The 19,404-nt window shown below is 45.9% G+C and overlaps 1 long non-coding RNA gene across 1 annotated transcript in view; it reads left to right on the forward strand.

Annotated features, from left to right (window-relative positions):
• The first annotated feature begins 69 nt into the window (after nt 1-69).
• LOC144336144 (uncharacterized) overlaps nt 70-19,404 on the forward strand; it is a 63,528-nt gene continuing 44,193 nt past the window's right edge. Inside the window, exon 1 of the long non-coding RNA XR_013407649.1 lies at nt 70-214. This is a non-coding gene — a long non-coding RNA (uncharacterized LOC144336144). The remainder of the gene's footprint in view (nt 215-19,404) is intronic.

Genomic DNA, 19,404 nt, shown 5'->3' on the forward strand with positions numbered 1-19,404 from the left:
CATTGTTCAGACTAACTTCAGAAGCAGAGTTGAAAGCCAGTGCCAGAGAGAGCCCCCAGAACATTCCACAGGGACTGGGCGGGCCCGGCCCGGGGCCTGCCTATCGCCTGAAAGAGAAAACCTGCCACGGAGCCCGGGCTTCTCTGATCCTCCCGCCAAACTTTGTCTCTCGTTTAGCTTTCTTTGTGTCTGAGGATTTAGCGAAGGCCTCAGAGTGAGTTTCTGCATATCCTTTTTCCTCGGGAACCCCAGTGGCTGACAGGGCTCCTGGTAATGTGGTCTTAGGATGCTGGCCTTCTGAGTTCCTGTGGAGGGAGCAGACACAGGGGAGGGTTGAAGTGTGGGTCTCTCTCTCTTTGGCGCCCGCCCACATACAGGTTTGTGCACCTTCCTTTCTCTCTGTTCACACCCCCGTGGCCAGGAGATGGGAGCAGACACCAGCAGGGCTTCCCATTCTAGCCCCAAGGAGTACCCATGCGCCTGGAAGGACATCTCAGTGTCCACGCTGTCCAGCCTGTCAGGCCGTGTGACCGCTTCAGAGCTAACTCACCTTTCTCTCCTGTCCGTATGAATCTGCACCCCCAACCTGCACCATCTTCAGCTCAAGATTTTGGATTTATGGAAAAATAGCTATTTCATTTACTGTCACCTACTAAAGGTGAGCCACAAGTGCCAGGTGATGGGCAAAGTCATACTGCTGGTGTCTGTGGCTCCCTTCCCGCTTGGTCTCCTATGCAAGACCTCCTGGTGGAAGGAAGCCTCTCACACTGATTTTTATTTGGAAATTCCCGTGCTGCCTTCCTGCCTGTGGAGTACTCAGTCTCTGCTTTGAAATGTCCTAGGAATGCTTGCATTGGAAGAAAATACTCAACACAATACATTTCAATAGATACAAGTTCAAAAGGAAACTCCCGGGTGCTGGGGTGGTCAGAAGACTGTATTAATAAAATTTACAGTAAATGAAAAATGAGGAGAAAATACACATATACACTGTATGTCTCCCGCTAACCTTGTTCATTCCTAATACATTGAATAGTGGTTCGTTTTCTTTCCTGTGTCTCTAATTTTTCTGCGAGGAACATCCATATAGACCATGGGAAGGACACATGCTGAAATGTGTCGTTGCACACCAGCCTGGGGACGCTGCTCTGAGTCACACTTCAGGTCCTGGAGTCTGGGCTCTTGAGCAAATGTTACAGGTTTTCCAGTCCAGGGTCCTGCCTCATTTAAGCTGGTATTTTCCTGAAAGTCCTTCCAGAATGCAGTCCACCCCTGCCTGAACAGTCCGAGGTAGAGGGAGGCCACCACCTTCCAGGCCACAGAATCCCTTGTTGGGCAGCTTTATTGCTAGAAAGAAAAAGAATGAGAAACAGTGGGGTTAGGTAAAGATGAGAAGGATGGAGAGGGAACAGAAAACATGGCTAATATGTTGAATTTCAGCTTTCTGGTGACGTCTAGATATTTGGCCCGGTTTCCCGTTTGAGCCACACAGAGCCAGGCGATCTGTCACAGGCTTGGCACCCTGTCCTCTCTGAGAGCCGAATCATGCTTCCTCTTCATTTCCACATTCTCAACACCCCAAGTTCCTTCAGTCCCTCGTTAAACAGGCTTGGTTTAGCTCCTCACCATTTGAGTTACCTCCTTCTAGACTAATCATAGTCGAACTGTCCTTGAAAAGTGTATTCCCGGACCCCAGCGTGGGGCCCTGCAGTGGGCATGGGCACGGGCACACGCAGTGCACTGCATGGGATTTTTCCTTCTCTCCATCCGGGTGCCATACACGAGGGTTTCCAGCTTAGGGCAGCAATCGCGTTTTCAGTGGTTACGTCACACTGTCAGCTTGCATTAACTTTGTGGTCATCTCTACTCCAATATCTCAAACTCATCGAGTAAGTGAGTCAGAACCAGGGTCAGGGGAGACCTTTCCATTGTGTCTTTGTGGGGGCGTCAGGGGACATTAAGGCAGTCACCATATGGGACCTTAGGAGAGGAGCCAGCAGGGAGGAGCGGCTGTCTGACAGCAGGGCCTGAGGGATGAGGGAGCCGCACCTGCTGTGAGAGTCCCTTCAGAGCCAGTGCCCCTTGAGGTGCGTGCACACTCTTGGGATGACAGAGTTTTGCAAAAACTAAAAGCTTCAGCTGGGCGCAGTGCCTCACGCCTGTAATCCCAGCACTTTGGGAGACCGAGGCGGGCGGATCACCTGAGGTCAGGAGTTTGAGACCAGCCTGGGCAACATGGCAAAACCTACTAAAAATACGAAATTTAGCTGGGTGTGCTGGCGCCCGCCTGTATCTCAGCTACTCAGGAGGCTGAGGCAGGAAAATCACTTGAACCTAAGAGGCGGAGGCTGCAGTGATCCGAGATGGCACCACTTCACTCCAGCCTGGGCGATAGAGCAAGACTCTGTCTCAAAAAACCAAAAAACAAAACTCTAAAAGCTCCTCCGTGAGGGGCTCAAGCATCCTTGTGGTAGAAAAGCAGGTACGCAGAGCACAGCAACTGGGGGCCCCGGGCAGTGGTGTGCCCGGCAAGCCAAGTGGAGGGGAAGACAGACACAGGTGTGGGAGTGGGGAGCAATGGGGGCATGGCCGCTGTCTGAAGAGGCAGAGTGGACTTGGAGAGAATTCTGGAGCAGTGAAGAGACACAGAGCAGGCGGCAGCCTTGAGTTTAGTGCAGGGACTGAGTGGCCCCATCAGGCACATATACGTGGGCAGGAGCAGCTGTGTTGTGATCCGAGGGCCACAGGCCACGTGGCTTGGGACGAGGGCAGTCCTTCCTTACCTGGTTGTTTTCTGAGAGAGTATAGTCTGAAAGGAGAGCAGCTCATGCCTGGAACAAAGCCCCACCCAAGTGCCGGTCACACGCCATGCAGATATCAAGGCAGATGAGAGGCTTCTCTGTGACTTCCGGGAGGATGTTAGAGGAATGAGGACCTCAGAATGGGGCCAGATGAGGTCCTGCCAAGGGCAGATAAGAGCCATTTGGGCTGTACATGGGACCTTAGTGGTATCCACAGATAATCTGGCCTGGGGGTTACAAGGCTTTTTTTATCCACAGAAATGTTTTAAACTAACCATGTGAACATTGTTTTAATAGAGGCTTTATGGTGAGAAATCACAGAGTAAAATCACCATTGAATTCCGTGACTTCCTGAACGGAGCTGGGTCCAGGGTAGACCCGCGTGTTTGGGTTGTGTGGACTGGGCCACATCTGGGGTATTAGCAGTTCTGTTCAGTTCTTCCTCTCAGCGTGTGGGGCTCTCCTGCATGGGAGCCCCAGCCCAGACAACGGAGGACTTCCCCACACGCTCTGGAAGACTTGGGGATAAAAACTGTTTGGTGCCCAGGTCAGACCATAGGGATGTTTAAACCTCGATTTTACCTTTAAGGTTTGAAAATCAGACCACTTTAATGTTTCATTTTAGACTTACTCGTGCTGTTTCCCTATTGCCGAATTTCACTTTCATAAGGATTTTACTGTAAAGGGGATTCTCAGGTGAGATTCTGTGGTTCACGCTTTGACATTCTAATTCCATAAAATTAAGCAACAGATAGGATCACTATAAAAAACCCACTTAATACTGCTGTGATGACGTACATGCTCCTCTGTAAACTCACTTGAATCATCAACATGTGTCTTTCTTCATGAGAATGTACAGACGCTGAAAAAATCATTTTGCACGTAACTTGGATTGGAGATCTGTTTTAAGACGTGTGATACATTTCGATTTAGAATTTTTCCAGAAGAGATTTTTAATTTACAGGCCATTGACTTGCCTTTTCTTTTTCTCCCCCTTACATTGTGCTGAACTTAAAACCCATTTTAGCTGTTATTTTTGTATTTATTGGATTGCAACCCTCTTAATGAGATTTAAATGAAAAGTCCTGAAGTGCCCCATCTAGACTTCATATTGCGCCCACATGGCTTGCTGAAGCAGGTACCGTACCAGCGGGGGTCCCTCGCTGTCACAGCTGTACGAGCCTCCTAATTGCTTGTGACATGGCACTGCCTTTTGATCTTGACCATGTTCTCCTAATTATTTAATCTTTGACAACATGAAAACATGTTTAACCACATACCATGAATAAAGATCTAGCACGACTTTTCTCCTGAGGCCTAGTTCAGGCTGCATATTCTTTATGTGCACAGCAGCTAAGGCAAAGAAAAAAAAAAGGGTTGATTTCCTGTAATCTGTTGAAGGGGAACTAGGGGATGGGGGTGGTGTGTGTGTGTGAACATCCCTCCAGCCTCTCCCACTCTAGACTTCTTCTGCTGAGACTTTTGTTTGTTCTGAATCACCCCTGGAGTTGTTGAATTCTCAAATGCACTGTGTTTAGGCTGACACTGTCTGACAATTCTTCCTAGGCTAGGGAAGGCAGGGAGTGGGCACTCATTGTTAGACAAAGAAACAAGGAACTGATTCTGGTGTGTTACACTTGCGCTCTTCTATTTAGGAATATTTATGTTTTATTTTATTTAGTTCACGTGTCTCTTTTCTTCAATGGATTCTAAGCTGCTTGTTGGTAGGGCCCTTACTATGTCATCTATGAATCACCTGTGCTTAAAAAATAATTGCTGTGTGAATGAATGAATGAATGAATGAGCAAATGAGTAAGTTAATTTCATCAATCAATGAGTGAACAGTAACTGACGTTTGTCTTTGGGGACTTTGCTAATGCCATATGTGTACCTACTGAGGCTTCTCTGTGAAAGTCTCAGGAAAATCTGCATTGTTTCTTATTGGGGCATCTTGCTCTATGCTTTCTCTGCATCTCCTCTTAATTATGGCAAAAAGAATATACCACATAAAGATTTTCCTCCTGGGTCTGAACAGTACAGCCCAGTGTTCTGTAACTGACAGAGGCACGCCAAACTGTTTTGCCTAGGGCACCAATATCCACCACATATGCTAGAAGGATTTATCTCAGCTCTGGACCTACTGCTATTTCCTGGCAGAATTGTTTGCCAGGGTAACAGGCTGCCTTATGTATTTTGTTTTAATATTTGTTGGGTAGAGGGTTAGGGTTAGGGTGAGGGTGAGGGTTAGAGTTAGGGAATCGAGGCTGTGTGGGAATTCTCACCAGTGGGCTAGAAATGGAATACATCACAGGTTGCAAACTTTTCTGCAAGGATCAAGGTAATAACATGTCAGCCTTGTAGCCTTGTAGGTCTCTGTCACAGTGGCTCAACTTTGCGGTTATAGGACAAAAACAGACCTAGACAATGCAAAATGGCCATGGTGTGTTCTAGTAAATCTGAAATTCGAATTTCTTGTGATTTTCCATGTCAGGAAATATTATTGAACTTTTGATTCTCTCCGCTGATCATTTAAAAATGTAAAAACCATTCTTAGCTTGTGGACTGTAGTTGGCTGCCCCTGTAAGGCAGGGACAACATCTACTTATTGTACTTTGGGGGACCGATGAGAAGACTGCAGTGAGATGGAGCAGGACAAAGACAGCACCCCTACTGAGGAAGCCTTTCACATGCAAGGACAGCATTGTCGTGAAGGACGGCATTGTTGTTCACCATAAACTTCTTTTCCATTGGCTTCCAACAAGTTTGTTGGTAGGTTTTTTGTTTGTTTTGAGACAGTCTCACTCTGTCGCCCAGGCTGGAGTGCAGTGGCGCGATCTCGGCTCACTGCAAGCTCCAGCTCCCGGGTTCAAGCGTTTCTCCTGCCTCAGCCTCCCGAGTAGTTGGGATTACAGGCATACGCCACCATGCCCTGCTGATTTTTGTATTTTTAGGAGAGAAGGGGTTTCACCATACTGGCCAGGCTGGTCTCGAACTCCTGACCTTGTGATCAGCCTGCCTCGGCCTCCCAAAGTGCTGGGATTACAGGCGTGAGCCACCGTGCCTGGCCCTGTCAGTAGTTCCTGTTTGTTTTTGCTTTTTGAGATGGAGTCTGGCTGTGTCATCCAGGCTGGAGTGCAGTGGCGCAATCTTGGCTCAAAGCAACCTCCACCTCCTGGGTTAAAGCAATTCTCCTGCTTCAGCCTCCAGAGTAGCTGGGATTACAGGGGCACGCCATGGCTAATTTTTGTATTTTTAGTAGAGATGGGGTTTCACCATATTGGCCAGGCTGATTTCAAACTCCTGACCTTGTAATCTGCCCACCTCGGCCTCCCAAAGTGCTGAGATTATAGGTGTGAGCCACTGTGCCCAACCCTGTCGGTGGTTCTTAAGGCCATTCTTAACTTTAGCATTCTCCCTTTGGTTGTGTTGCCCTCTGAGACTGCGCGGCCTTTAACAGGCCGGGAGCTGGAACTTCAAAGTCCCAGAGTCGTCTCTGCAGAAGGCATATTTCCGCCAGCATCCTGTTTCCTGTATAAGATTATATCATGGTTGTTGTGCCTATCAGTTTGGCTACGGAGAAGAGATGCTTTGGGATTGGAACAAATGATGCTATGGCGTCTGTGCCATTGAGCAGCTCCACGGGAGTGATTGGAGAGGAGAAGGATCAGGCAGTGGAAGCCAAGAGGTTCCCTGGACTTGAATGCCACAGTGTTCACCGCACACTTACAGGGGCTACAGGTCTTCTCTAGTCTGTGTGGAGTCTCAGCTGTCCTATTTGTACCAAAAACATAAAGGGAAAGGGTGAAAGAGATTCTTTTTCCCTTCCCGTAACAGCATTTTTTTTTTTTTTTTTTTACTCTGAATGAGTTAATCAAGCCATCACATATTCCCATGCCTGTATCATTAATTAGGTAAAGGTCTGGACTTCATGCCTGCAAGAATTGATAAGAAACCAATCCTTGGGATTTTAGACTCTAATTCTTTTTTTCTTTTTATAAAATTACTTTTGAAATGAAAGGAGATAGAGGGAAAATATGACATTGAGTCATCTCAGACCAACTTCATCCCATGAAGTTTTAATTTCAGGAATATTTTGCCAGAACTCATTCCAGAATTGGACAAAAAAATAGAGTAAGTCTAAGGAAAGATTTACCTGCATTTTTTCCCCCAATTTTTTGCCAAGTCCTCTGTTCCAACTCCCATTTGTCACACAGGGCCACATTATCTGATACTTAGGCCTGAAAAATAACAACGATGCATTCACATATAGATGGAAAGTTATTTTCTTAGAAATTCAAGGAGCAAAATCAGCTGTCAATAAGCTTTTAGAAGGAAAGGAAAGGATTGCTAGGAATGTGAGTGTGATGGATCATTTCTAGTAACATTTGAGACACTATTTGCAACACCTGTCCCAAACTAAATAAAACATTATATAGAGCGCATGGAGCAACTTCTGCTCACATCTCATGTTTGCTGCGGGAATACAGAACGCACACACACTCATGTCATGGACACATGTGTCAAATTGATCATACTCCAGAATCTGCATGATCAAACAGTTCTGAAGTAATTTTAGTCCTTGACATAATCCACTTCTCAGTTTCAGGACCTTTTAAAGCTGTTTCCATGAATACTGACTTAAAGTCACCCATGTGTGCAGAACGAAGAATGGAATGAGAAACATCACACGGCAGCAGAATGCAGAGGGATCTCTCATTTCAAAACAAAACCGGTATTTGGGTTTGCCATGACTGCACAACTGTACTTCTGCACAAGTGTCTTCGTTGCAGGCACATGGTTCTTTTATTTAAAGGTTTAGAGTGCGGGTCAGGGTCTGTGCTGATTTTATGGATCAGTTTTTTACAACTTGTGTGATATAAGGGATGAATCGAATTTCTTTAAATAATTTCCATACAATGTTATTTATTCTCATCACTTTAGAAAAATGTGCTTCATAGTAATCATTTGTTCTAGGTGGGAGTCACATAGAACTGGGTAAGTGGGTCCAGTCTCACCCAGTCCATGCACCCGTCATCTGAATAAGACACAGCAACATATAGGGAGGCATAGTATGGCTCACCCTGCTGGGATAGAATTGTGTTTGTCTCCGTTTTAGTGAATTCTTTCATTCACATTTCTCCATTGACCATCCTTCTCAATATAGAGTGTGTGGGAAATAAAAGCCTAGCAACATCTGAAAGAAGTGAGTTTTAAGGAGAGTTATAAAACAAGTGCAAAGATTGACAAAACAAACGTTTTCTGGGAATCACTACACAGGAGGATTTACCGAGTTTTGAGGGCACGCTCATGTGAGTCCGCAGATACATTTGTCGTAAGGTTTGGCCAGACAGTAGGACAAAGTGGCTGAGACAGAAAGGAGTCCTAACCTCAAGGCTCTCCACACCTGGGCAGACAAACTGGCGATGGGAGTAGCCAGACCTAATACAGAGGTGGCAGTGAGGCTCGGCAATCCAGAGAACGTTTGTCGTGGCTCCAGGGATGTGGATCCAATTTTTAAATAATAAATGTGCAGGCCAGACAGAAATGCACCTGTGGGCTATGATTTGTAACCCATGAACCAAGTGTTCGTTGGGGGCAGGGTGTGTCCCCACAGTCGAACCACCCAAATGCACAGACAGAATGTTTGAACTCTGTGTAGCGAACAAAGGGCTATAAATAGAGCTGAGTTCTGGAGTCACTGCTGAATCTTGGCAAAGAGATCTCAAGATCACAATCAGTGAGGGAAGGCATCCAACGAGCAAGAGGAGGAGGAGGAAAATAACAGCTCACATGCTTCAGGAAGGTGGACAATTGCTCATTTATCCACTCATTCTTTCTTTCTTTCTAAAAATTGTTGCTGGTTTTGAGTAATATGTTGCCTGCTTTCATTATTCATGAGGCAGTCATCTCCCTGGGATGATGTCAAAACAGAATAAAAATGGCAAACATTGGTAATGTGTCCTTTGCCCTGCTGGGGTCGTTCCTTGCTTTCCTGAACGCATTTAAGAAGAAGGTTATTTCCTTGCTGCAGAGACAGTGTCTGCTGGGTGGTGGGACTCGGGGGACACAGTGTGGATGTGGCTTCCTCAGAAGAAGGATAATCTTCTTCTTCTGCACTTTCTAAGGAGAAGGGCAGCTTCAGTGAGTGGCTGAAGCTGTGAGGGCTTTTCAGACATCAGATGGGTGACTTATGAACGCTGTAGAAGATAATGTTGCATCGTGCTGGTGCTTTACATTCTAAAGAGCATAGAAAACACAGAAAAATACATTTCCTTTTACAGTAAAAAAAAAAAAAAACAACTTAATGTGCAGGTCCTCTTGATATCAAACCTGAATTGTGTGTCTGATCAATGTTCCCTAGACGATGAACGTCAGGGAAAGATGACAATTGTAGGGTGACAATTGGGAAATGAGGTGCAGGGTGGAATCTTGGAGAACCGCAGACCTTAAAGAGAAAATGTCATTTCCGATGGGAAGATGAGGATGAAAATGGCTTTCAAGCCACAGGACCCACAGGGCTGGGCGATGACATCATTCCAGCGCCACTCTCTTTCCCCTTGCCTTCTTGTCTTTCTCCTCGCTCCTCTCTTTTGTTCCCTGGTTTTCTTTCCACTTCCTGCTGCTTCCTAGGAGACTCAGGAGACTGGACCCAGAGCTTCAGCAAGTGAGTCTTTCCCACCCTGTTCTACTCATTTTTCTCAACCCAGGTCTGAAGACCACCTTGAGGGATGACAGGGTAATTCAATTTCCAATCCCATTTCATTCTCAGTCTCTCGGTAGAGACTACCAACAAGGCACCAATTAGGGGAAACAAGAGGCCCAAGGAAAACAGAAGTTTGCTACTGTATTGCCTGTGTGTGTTTTGACATTTAGTTTGAACTTCAACCTGGCCTGTGCTCCTTTGGGAGCTTTTAAAAAGAAATAAACTTCGTCTCATTACCATCAGATACAATGATGGGGGAAATGGGCTGGAAAAACCCTGAATCTTTTCTGAGCCCTATTTTGCGCTTACAAAGAGAAGGGCAAATTCTTCACTGCTGTGCCATTCAGCTATTATGTTTAACAATCTAATTAGAAAGGCCGGGTAGCCTATTCCCATTGTAAAAGCTAAGACAGTACACACAAGCAAATCCAATTAGACAGCTGTCCTTTACAGATCTGAGCTGCCCTCCGGCCAGGTTCTAATGAACGAGCCGCCACCCCAGCCCCTCGCTGCAGCCCCCAAGAGATGGATTTTGTCCATAAACTGGGCCAGATGACAGTGGCGGCACACTGAGTGTTGCCCACCCTGTGACAGGCATCTGCAGTTACCTGCTCATTGGCACGCAGCAGGAAGTCTTCTCTGGGTCTCCTGCCCAGCAGACTTTACTGCACCTTCGCCGGCCTCGGCTCCTGCCCAGACCTGAGCCCTGTTCTCCTTCTGGACTATAATGCCTGCCCCATTCAAGCAGGTCAGAGTCATGCTAACAGGTGGCAATAAATCAGAGCCATTGCTTTCGCTTTTATGGATGTTACTTTCTGCACACCAGGGACTTATTTAACTTGAAACAGACCAAAAGCTATACACTGAGCCGCATGTTCGCCGCGCCTTCGTTTTTCACCACGTATGGCTTAAATTAAGGCACCCTGTGTTGAGCAGATTGCTCACTGCAACTGAGTCATCTGTTTAGTGTTTGGCATGTCCCACAAGGCAGTTGTGGTTATTCACAAGTCTATTAATTAAAAGGAGAACTGGTAGGTGACTACCAAGTGGGCTGAGGGATTGTGCGGCCACTTCCAATCAAAAGATGTATGAAAAGGTGTGCCTTCAGAACCTCCTGTGCTCCCTCTCTGGGTTCATCTGGCATCAGCAGTAATTGTTGGGACCCAGCTTGTGAAGAAACCCTCTTGTCACCACTGCATCTAAAGAAGTTTTACGTCAAAAATTAGAGCAGTGCGATCTGAGTTGACAAAATTGAGGTTGTGTGAAGGTTTCCATTTTTCACCCTTGAATTTCAACAGGTAATGACTCACTGAAAAACATCCAAATTATGTTGAAACTGCACCTTATCAGAACAGAAAATACAAATTCTAGGAAGCGGAACAGAACATACTGTCTATTAGCAAGGTGTAGGTACTAACGGAACCTGCCTTCATTTTCCTCAGCATCTCAGGGACCAAGTATTTCTCACATCATCTAGTTTTTCTCAAAGCCATGAAACAAGAACCGTGGAACACATTTGTTTTATAGGCGAGGAACTGAGTAATTAGTATTGCAAGCTTATCCAAAATAGTTTTACCACCTATGGTAATGGCAGAAGTGAGAATTATTGAATAATAATTGTTTGCTTATGAATTCCCAATCTTCTGACGTCATCCTACGAAAAAGAACTAGATTTTGAAACTATCCTGGAAAGCAAGTGTTGCAAAGTTTAGATTTGGTCAACATTTTGTGAAAATAACAGCTTGCCTTTCCAAGGATGTTCTGTGGTAGGTTGTTCTGGAAAGACTGGGTAGAGTGATTGCATATTAGCTGATGGGTACATAAGACAAATATCTTGGCAGATGAGACTGACATTCCTGGCTGGTAGAAAGCACTGTTTCTGTGTTTTGTGGGGTCTGGGAGTTCAGGGTAAAGTTGAAAACAATATTCTTACAGAAACGCAGGCGAGAGAGGCAAAGTCATTGGATTACAGTAAGGGCCAGTGTCGTTAGCAAATGATGATATCTCAGTGGCAAATCAGTTAGCAAATGTATACTTAGTTCCGTAAGAATGTATTGATTACCTACTCTGTGAAACCAAAGAATGCATACAGACTTCTCTGTGTCTCCAGCAAGTGTGTAATCCAGTTGGGGAACCAGACACTTGACCCCCAAAACATAACCAGTAATTTATAATGGCCAGCTTTATAGTCATTGGAAATGGAGAAAATGCTACAGACTGATATAGCAATGAGCAATGTATTTTTCAAGGTTTTAAAATAATTTGTAGAATAAATAAAGCTCTGAGCAGTAGAATTCTCAAATCTGCAGATGGCATGAATTTCCAGGTATAGTTTTATGCTGGATCCATGAATAAGAACCTAAGAATAATAGGACAAGTTGGAATGGTGATTCTCACACAGCAAAATCTAATGAAAACAAAAATAAAGAACCAGACTTAGGTCTTAAAATGTAAATGCTTAATTGCCTAATGGGGCAAATATTTTTCAGCAGACTGCTTAACAAAGCCTGTTGGGGCTGGATGTGGTGGCTCACACCTGTAATCCCAGCACTCTGGGAGGCCGAGGTGGGTGGATCACCTTGGTGATCACCTGGAGTTTGAGACCAGCCTGGGAAACATGGTGAAACTAGATACACAAAAACTTAGCCGGGCGTGGTGGTGGCAGGCACCTTTAATCCCAGCTGCTTTGGAGGCTGAGGCAGGAGAATTGCTTGAACCCAGGAGGCAGAGATTGCAGTGAACTGATACTGCACCAGTGCGCTCCGGCCTGAGCAACAGAGCAAGACTCCGTCTCAAAAAAAAAAAAACAACACCTGTAGGGTAAATGAGTCAAAAGTGAAAGAGGAGAGAGGGGGAACCTGAATTAAGCAGCTGCAGTCAGGGCCCAGCAGCTGAGCTGGGCGTTCTACTCAGGTTTCCTCGTTTCTGCCTGTTCTGCCCACGGCAACACTGCCCATTGCTGAGCATCACACACAGCGTGAGCATTTTCTGCTGTTCACTGTGCAGGCGCACCTTGCAGGGTGGATGCCAGCTTCGTTTTACAGATGAGGTAACTGAGGCTCAGAGAAGTTAAGTCCCTTGGCCAAGGTACACGGACGGCAAAGGAGAGGAAATGTGCTATTTCTTAAAGTCTCTCTCTTGTGTTTTGAACCAAGCCATTCTGTCTTTCCAAGATGTGATGCAGCTTCACGGATAGGCTTGCAGTACCCAGAGAAGGGGAGGCAGCAGTCCTGTTCTGTGGGGCGAAGGTGGATTTCAGTAATAAGTGCGTGATCATGGCACCAGATGGCCTGGGTTCTGTTAAAGCAAGTTTAGCCTAAAGCTACCCTTTACATATTTAAAGTTCAGCCTAAAGATTCCTCTGTATATAGTGAATTCTAACCTAAATGGAGGTTTAAACAAACTGTAACCTACGCTTGTGCCAATCACTGAATTCTGGCCAATCACAGGCATCCAGTTGTTCAAACCTTACTCCAATAAGGCAAACGCTGGGCTGTAACCAGTCCTGCTGGTCGTGTGCTTCCCTTCTGTTTGCTGCACGTCACTTCCCTTTTTGTGTATAAATCTCCTTCCACCACGTGGCTGTGCTGGAGTCTCTCTGAGCTTGTTCTGGTTCAAGAGGCGACCAATTCCTGGCCTAGTATGGTGAGTCTGTAAGCCCCATGGCTCCTGCTTCCTCATGGGTCACTAGAGAAGGATTATGCATTGGGTGCTTCTCGCTGGACCTTTGCTTCTTTTGTAGTTCCAGGTGGGAGAAGCAGTTGTAAAAATGCATGAATTTAGGGTGAATAGGGTCCCCCTGTGTTCTTGGCACAGTGACCTTGAGAAAACTGGTCAGAGGCAGCTACTGCGGCAGTGAAATCTGTGTTGCGTGTGGTACCTTCAGTCCTTAGCAAGCAGTGGCTGTGTTCTCAGCTCCAGTGAGAACCACCGAGGAGGCTGTTGATAATCAGAGTCGGGTTTCTGCTGTCTGTCACAGAGCCCATCACACGTGCTCCCCAGGCAAGGTGCTGAGGTAGGGAGCACTCATTTCCCCCACAGACGGATGGGACAACGGGGCTCTCTAGGGCGAAGGTACTCAGGAGTATAGGGAATCATCCTATCATGGGGCCTCTTTGGTGGCTACACATCCTGAGAAACATCCCTCAAGGCTGGAGCCTGCTGGGTCAGTGCCTGCGCTCACACACGGCCCCACTGCAGCTCTGAGCTGTACAGATGGGAGAAACTGGGCGGCATTTGGGCCATGTTATAGCATATTGGGATAGAGGTGTGACAGCACATGATTCTCTCCCATGTCCAGGAGCCTCACATTAGGCAGAAAGTGGAAATTCAGGGCAATGTACATCTTACTGGGACATCAAGTCCTTTGCATGAGACGTATGAGTTTAGGGTTTCTAAGACTTTCCCTTTACAATCCCATGAGTGTACTTCCTTGGGCTAATTTTCTGTAGCTTAGATCTATCTCTAGGAAACATTCTTCTGGAGCTGAAGGTTTATCTTTGCTTTTAAAGTTTTAATCTCATTCTTTTCTCCCAGTCGCAGCCTTCGGGTGCCATGAGAAACAACAGTCCCCTTTTTCCTCAGTGGCACTCACATCCTCTAAAGACTTGTAGGCAGAGAGCCAGCAGCCATCTCTCTCTTGGTTCACTCGTTTGTCTGCTTCCAAACTCATCTTTCTCCAACTTAGATACAGTTATTTTACTTTCCTAAATAGCCAGTTCCTTTTAATTAATCTTGGGACTCATCTCCGCTCCGACTGCCTTATGTTGGTAATAGTATAGCACTTTAAAATAGACTAATTTGCACATGTAGACATAGCTATAAAATTCACCCATTATAATGAGGATATATATATACTTCCACATTTATATGCAACACCTTCTGGAAAATTCTACTTCCAGTCTCCATCCCAACCTTGTCCACTCACATCATAGAATGACAGAGAAGCAAACATCTTGAGTTCATACATTCTCAGTCTATGCCAGGAGACAACTGCACAAACACAGTGTTTAAATGTTGGCTCTTGTTATGCAAATTGTTTACATGAAAATGATCACAAAAATCACTATTTGATACAGGAAAGAAAAAAAATTTTAGTTCGGAAAGTCTTAATAGAATAGAAATGAATTCCTAGTTCTCATAGTCCGAAGAGGAGCCTTCCCTTTCCATGTTGCTATAGAAATGATTTCAGGGTGTACAAATAGGTACAACCAGCCAAACGGGATTATTTGATACATACTTAATTTCTGCAGTGTCATTTGGAAATGATTGCAAATATGCCTCTTCAGATTGGAGGAAAATCCTGCTCTGAAGACTGTGGTCCATGCAGTCTGCATCGTAACCTCTGCGACATAAAGAGAAAGCCATGTGCTCTGACAGTCTGCCCTTGAGTACCTGTCCTGGTGGGAATGAGCCAAATTCAGTACCCACCTCATAAAGTCTGAATGTGTGTCTCACTAGGGCTGGGTTTTCTGGAGAACCACCCCCATTCACATGGAATGAAATTCCATCAAAGCACTGAAGAGAGAAGAGGCATCTAACATAATGTCCTAATAAAAAGGCCAAGAGGACTGGCCCTTATCTCAGGTATGCACACACATTAGCTCCTGCTATGGGCAACTGAGTGTTTGGGCATTGGGATTAAAGATAAAAAGAAATCATTCTTCATAATGAGAGAGAGTGCCAGGAATTTTTCTTGCTTCATGAAATAAGGTAATTCCCTGAGCTAAGAAATAATGAACAAGACAAACTGGCAGGCAGGCTGGAGGGCCTCAGACAGGTGCCTACTTTCAAGGAGTCTATAGGGCGAAGAGGCGTTTGCTGCCGAAGGAGGACTTTAAATAACCATTTGTTACACCAATCTTATTAATAGACTGAAGTAGGGATGTGATTAGGCTTGGGTGGGGAATGTGTGTGGATAAATAGCAGTGGAGGAGATGTGCTTTAAATATTCTTTCTGCGTAGGATCTGAGAGTAGCACTGAAGATGATGTTAACCCTTCAAGGAGCCACCTTTTAACCAGATAGCAGTAGACAACAAGGGCATTTCCCCAGGGGTGGATCCGGCTCCGCTTTGAAAACCAGTCACCCCGATGACTCCTTGACCTTGTTGGGAGAAACAGCCTATTGTACCTGGCCCAGTCTATCCTGAGGGGATTCCAACTTGGAGGGAGACTCTGTGTGGCAGGAGGTGGCTCTGGGGACCCTGTTTTCACGTTGGGGAAGCCCAGCCTTGTATCAGGGATGGTGCTGGTGCAACAGCACCTGAAACATGGCCTCCCATAGGGTAGCTACTTGATTAATATCAAGTGAATGAGTGAATGATTTAATCAGCGATGTTCAGGTTCATCAATCTCCTTTTGACCTGAGCCTCTATCCAGAAGCCTAAAAATATATCTCACTGGACACTCAGTAGGCTTGCTTCAACTGTCCCTTGTTCCTCTTTTTTTCTTCAACGTCTTAACTGTATGTGGGTTTGTGGAAGATACAGGAAGAAGGCACACTTCATTGCTGAGCCTGAGAAGACTTTGCAAACCTTATGAGAGCCACCTCTCATTCTACTTTCTCTCCAGTCTGAGCCCTGGAGCCTGCTGGCAACCCAGGGAGCATCTATCTGCCCCGTGAAAACTGGGACTAGCAAAGGAGTGGGTGAGGAAGCTGCCGTGAGGACTCCATAACTTCCGCTGGTTCTTGGCTCCAGGGATGCCAGGTGGAGTTGTGTCTCCGGGATTTGCCAGGTGGCTCCCAAATTCCTATTGTCTACTTTAGAGCAATGAGGCTCAAATTTCAGCATCCCCACATACGCCTGAGGATCTTGTGAAAATGTGGACCCTGTTTCAGCAGCCCCGAGGTGGAGCCTGTTTCAGCAGCCCCGAGGTGGAGCCTGGTTCCGCAGCCCCGAGGTGGAGCCTGGTTCCGCAGCCCCGAGGTGGAGCCTGGTTCCGCAGCCCCGAGGTGGAGCCCTGACTCTGCGTTTCTAGCAATTCTGCAGGCGACACTGATGCTGCCGGACCTCCGACCAGCTTGGAACTGAAGCAGAAGACACAGTCTCTGTCTGAGTTCTTTTTTTTTTTTTTTTTTTTGGTTTTAATAGAGATGAGGTATTGCTCTATTGCCAGGCTGAAGGGCAGTGGTGCCATCAGAGCTCATTGCAGCCTTGAACTCCTGGGCTCAAGTGATCCTCCTGCCTCTGCCTCCCGAGTAGTGAGGACTACAGGTGCATGCCACCATACCTGGCTAATTTTTTTTAAAAAAGTTTTCGCCATGCTGTGCAGGCTGGTCTTAAATTCCCGGCATCCATTAATCCCCCAGCCTCGGCCTCCCAAAGTGTTGGGATTACAGGCATGAACCACTGTGCTCTTCCTCTGTTTGAGCTCCTATATATCACAGCACAACCTCAACACTTGTAAGAATTTATTGAGCAACTTGGTGGTGCAAGCTAAGGACTTTGGTACTGACACTCATTGTAACTGCCTGCAGTGTGACCTTTGGAGAGTGCTGATTTCTCAGTGCAGCTTAAAACTAATGGATGATGTACCTTCTAATTGTCTCCTGGATGTGCTGCCATTACTCTTTTGGGAGCACGGACACACACACACACACACACACACACACGTGCCCCAGGTCAACTGTTAACAAAGCTCCATGGCTGTTGGTTGAGCTCAGTGATTGTGTACACAGTATGCACCTGTGCAGGTGGGACCCACAGTCCTAGAACAGGGCCGGCTTCTGGAAGGATAGTGTCTGTGCCTAAAGAGTCTAGCAACTCACAAGGCTGTTGAGCACTTGGCAGTTCAACCTATGAATATCCAGTCTATTAGAAAAAAATACATATGGTATCTTGGAGTAATTAAATGTTTGATTGATTAAATAGCTTTTGGTTTAATTATTCCTATAGGAACTTTCAGGAGAAAAAAAGCCAACCAGACAAACAAAAACACAAGAATTCCATTTCTTGCCAAAATATTGGCAGTCACTGTTTTCAGGCAGGTGTGCACTGTATGCTTTGCGGGACAGGCCCTGTGAACTAATGTTGGAGGATGCTGTCCCCAGATGTGGGAGATTCCATCTCTGTCAGGTCACATGATGATGGACAGCAAGAGTGTTACTAAGGAGCCTAAGACAGAATTCCTAGACAAAGGCAGCCCTCTGCACAAACCCGTTCCTGCTTGGCTAGAATCCCTTGTCACCTTGGGACCACACTGCCCAGGTGTGGCTTTCGATCCCAGGCCTTTGATTACCCACAGGTCTCCCCGTGGCTCCTCCCCCGGCACTGAAATCATTTCAGCAACATTCTAAAGTGGATTTCAAGACATTTCCTAAGCCTTCAGGTGCGTAAAGATCAGTAAATAATGTGTATGGAGCACTCACCATCTCTGGACGTGATAACAGGTAGAATTGACCTTTTGATGTTAACGAAGTAAACTGCAGTGCTATTGGGGGTGGACAGAGGGTTTCTACTGAGAATCCATGTGCTAGCATTCTAAACCACGCACCACCCCGAGAGGAATTCCTGGTAAGCAGTGGGGCTAACTGAAACCCACAGTGTTGTCTTTCTAAAGTACAGGCTCCCACACAGACCTGCTTTGCTTTAAAATGTCATTACAATGAACCATCACTTGAAAACCTCCATGATCTTGACAAAATTGGAACAGTGATATAAAAATAAAAGGTCAGAAAAACCATGTATGATAGAGCTGAGCTGGCCTGGTATAGATTTCTTCAAAGACCTCTTTTGCTTACTGCTAAAGCCAAGATGATGTGTCAAAGTTGTTTAAGAGAGGAATCATTTTTAATGAATGTGACCTCAGCTTTCCAAGGTGTTTAGGTCTGGGAACACTTAAAGTACATCTGTTATTATTTTGGTTGTGCTGAATTTCTTATTTTATATGGTTTCATTTCAAGAGGGGCTGTTTGAGGGAATATGGAGGTAAGCTCTTGTCACCATTTTCTGCTTGAGTTTTTTAGGATTATTTATGTCTCTAGTTCTTACTGATATTTCTTGCTTCCCTAAACTTGCCTTCTGGTAGTAATTTTACATTAAAATTTTACTTTAGAATTTACATCTCTGCCTTTGTGATAAAACCTGGTGCCAAATTGTCTCTCAGTGACTTAATTGGTATTAGATGTACATCCCATCAATCCCCAAATTTAAAACAAATCTGTTCCCTATGTGTGGTTTTGTACTAGAGTTCCTTTATGGAGACAATTCATAGAGACCTGGCTCTGCCACCTGTGAGTTTATCGTTTGAAAGCGATGTGAAGGAAACAGAATCAATCACAGATACATTCAGCATATGAACATGGGGTAAATAAAAACTGGAAAATAAGTCAATGCTTGAAGTGCAGACAAAAATGGTGTATATCTTCCCTGTCCATCTTCTCCCATTCTGTCATCTAATTCTACTATTCATCTAACTGCCTTTCTCTCTATCCCTTCACCCAGCCATTCATCCATCTATATGTTCATTCATCCATCCATCCACTCACTCAGCCATCCACCCATCCGCTCGCTTACCCATCCATCCACCCACCCATCGACCCATCCATCCATCCACCCACCCACCCACCCACCCACCCACCCACCCATCCATCCACCCATCCATCCATCCATCCGTCCACCCGTCCGTCCACCCGTCCGTCCACCCACCCAGCCATTCATCCATCTATATGTTCATTCATCCATCTATATGTTCATTCATCCATCCATCCACTCACTCAGCCATCCACCCATCTGCTCACTTACCCATCCATCCACCCACCCATCGACCTGTCCATCCATCCACCCACTCACCCACCCACCCACCCATCCAGTCATCCATCCATCCATCCATCCATCCATCCATCCATCCGTCCGTCCGTCCGTCCATCCGTCCGTCCACCCACCCAGCCATTCATCCAT

The sequence above is a fragment of the Macaca mulatta genome, chromosome 17, assembly GCF_049350105.2.
Source record: "Macaca mulatta isolate MMU2019108-1 chromosome 17, T2T-MMU8v2.0, whole genome shotgun sequence".
NCBI classification, from domain to species: domain Eukaryota; kingdom Metazoa; phylum Chordata; class Mammalia; order Primates; family Cercopithecidae; genus Macaca; species Macaca mulatta.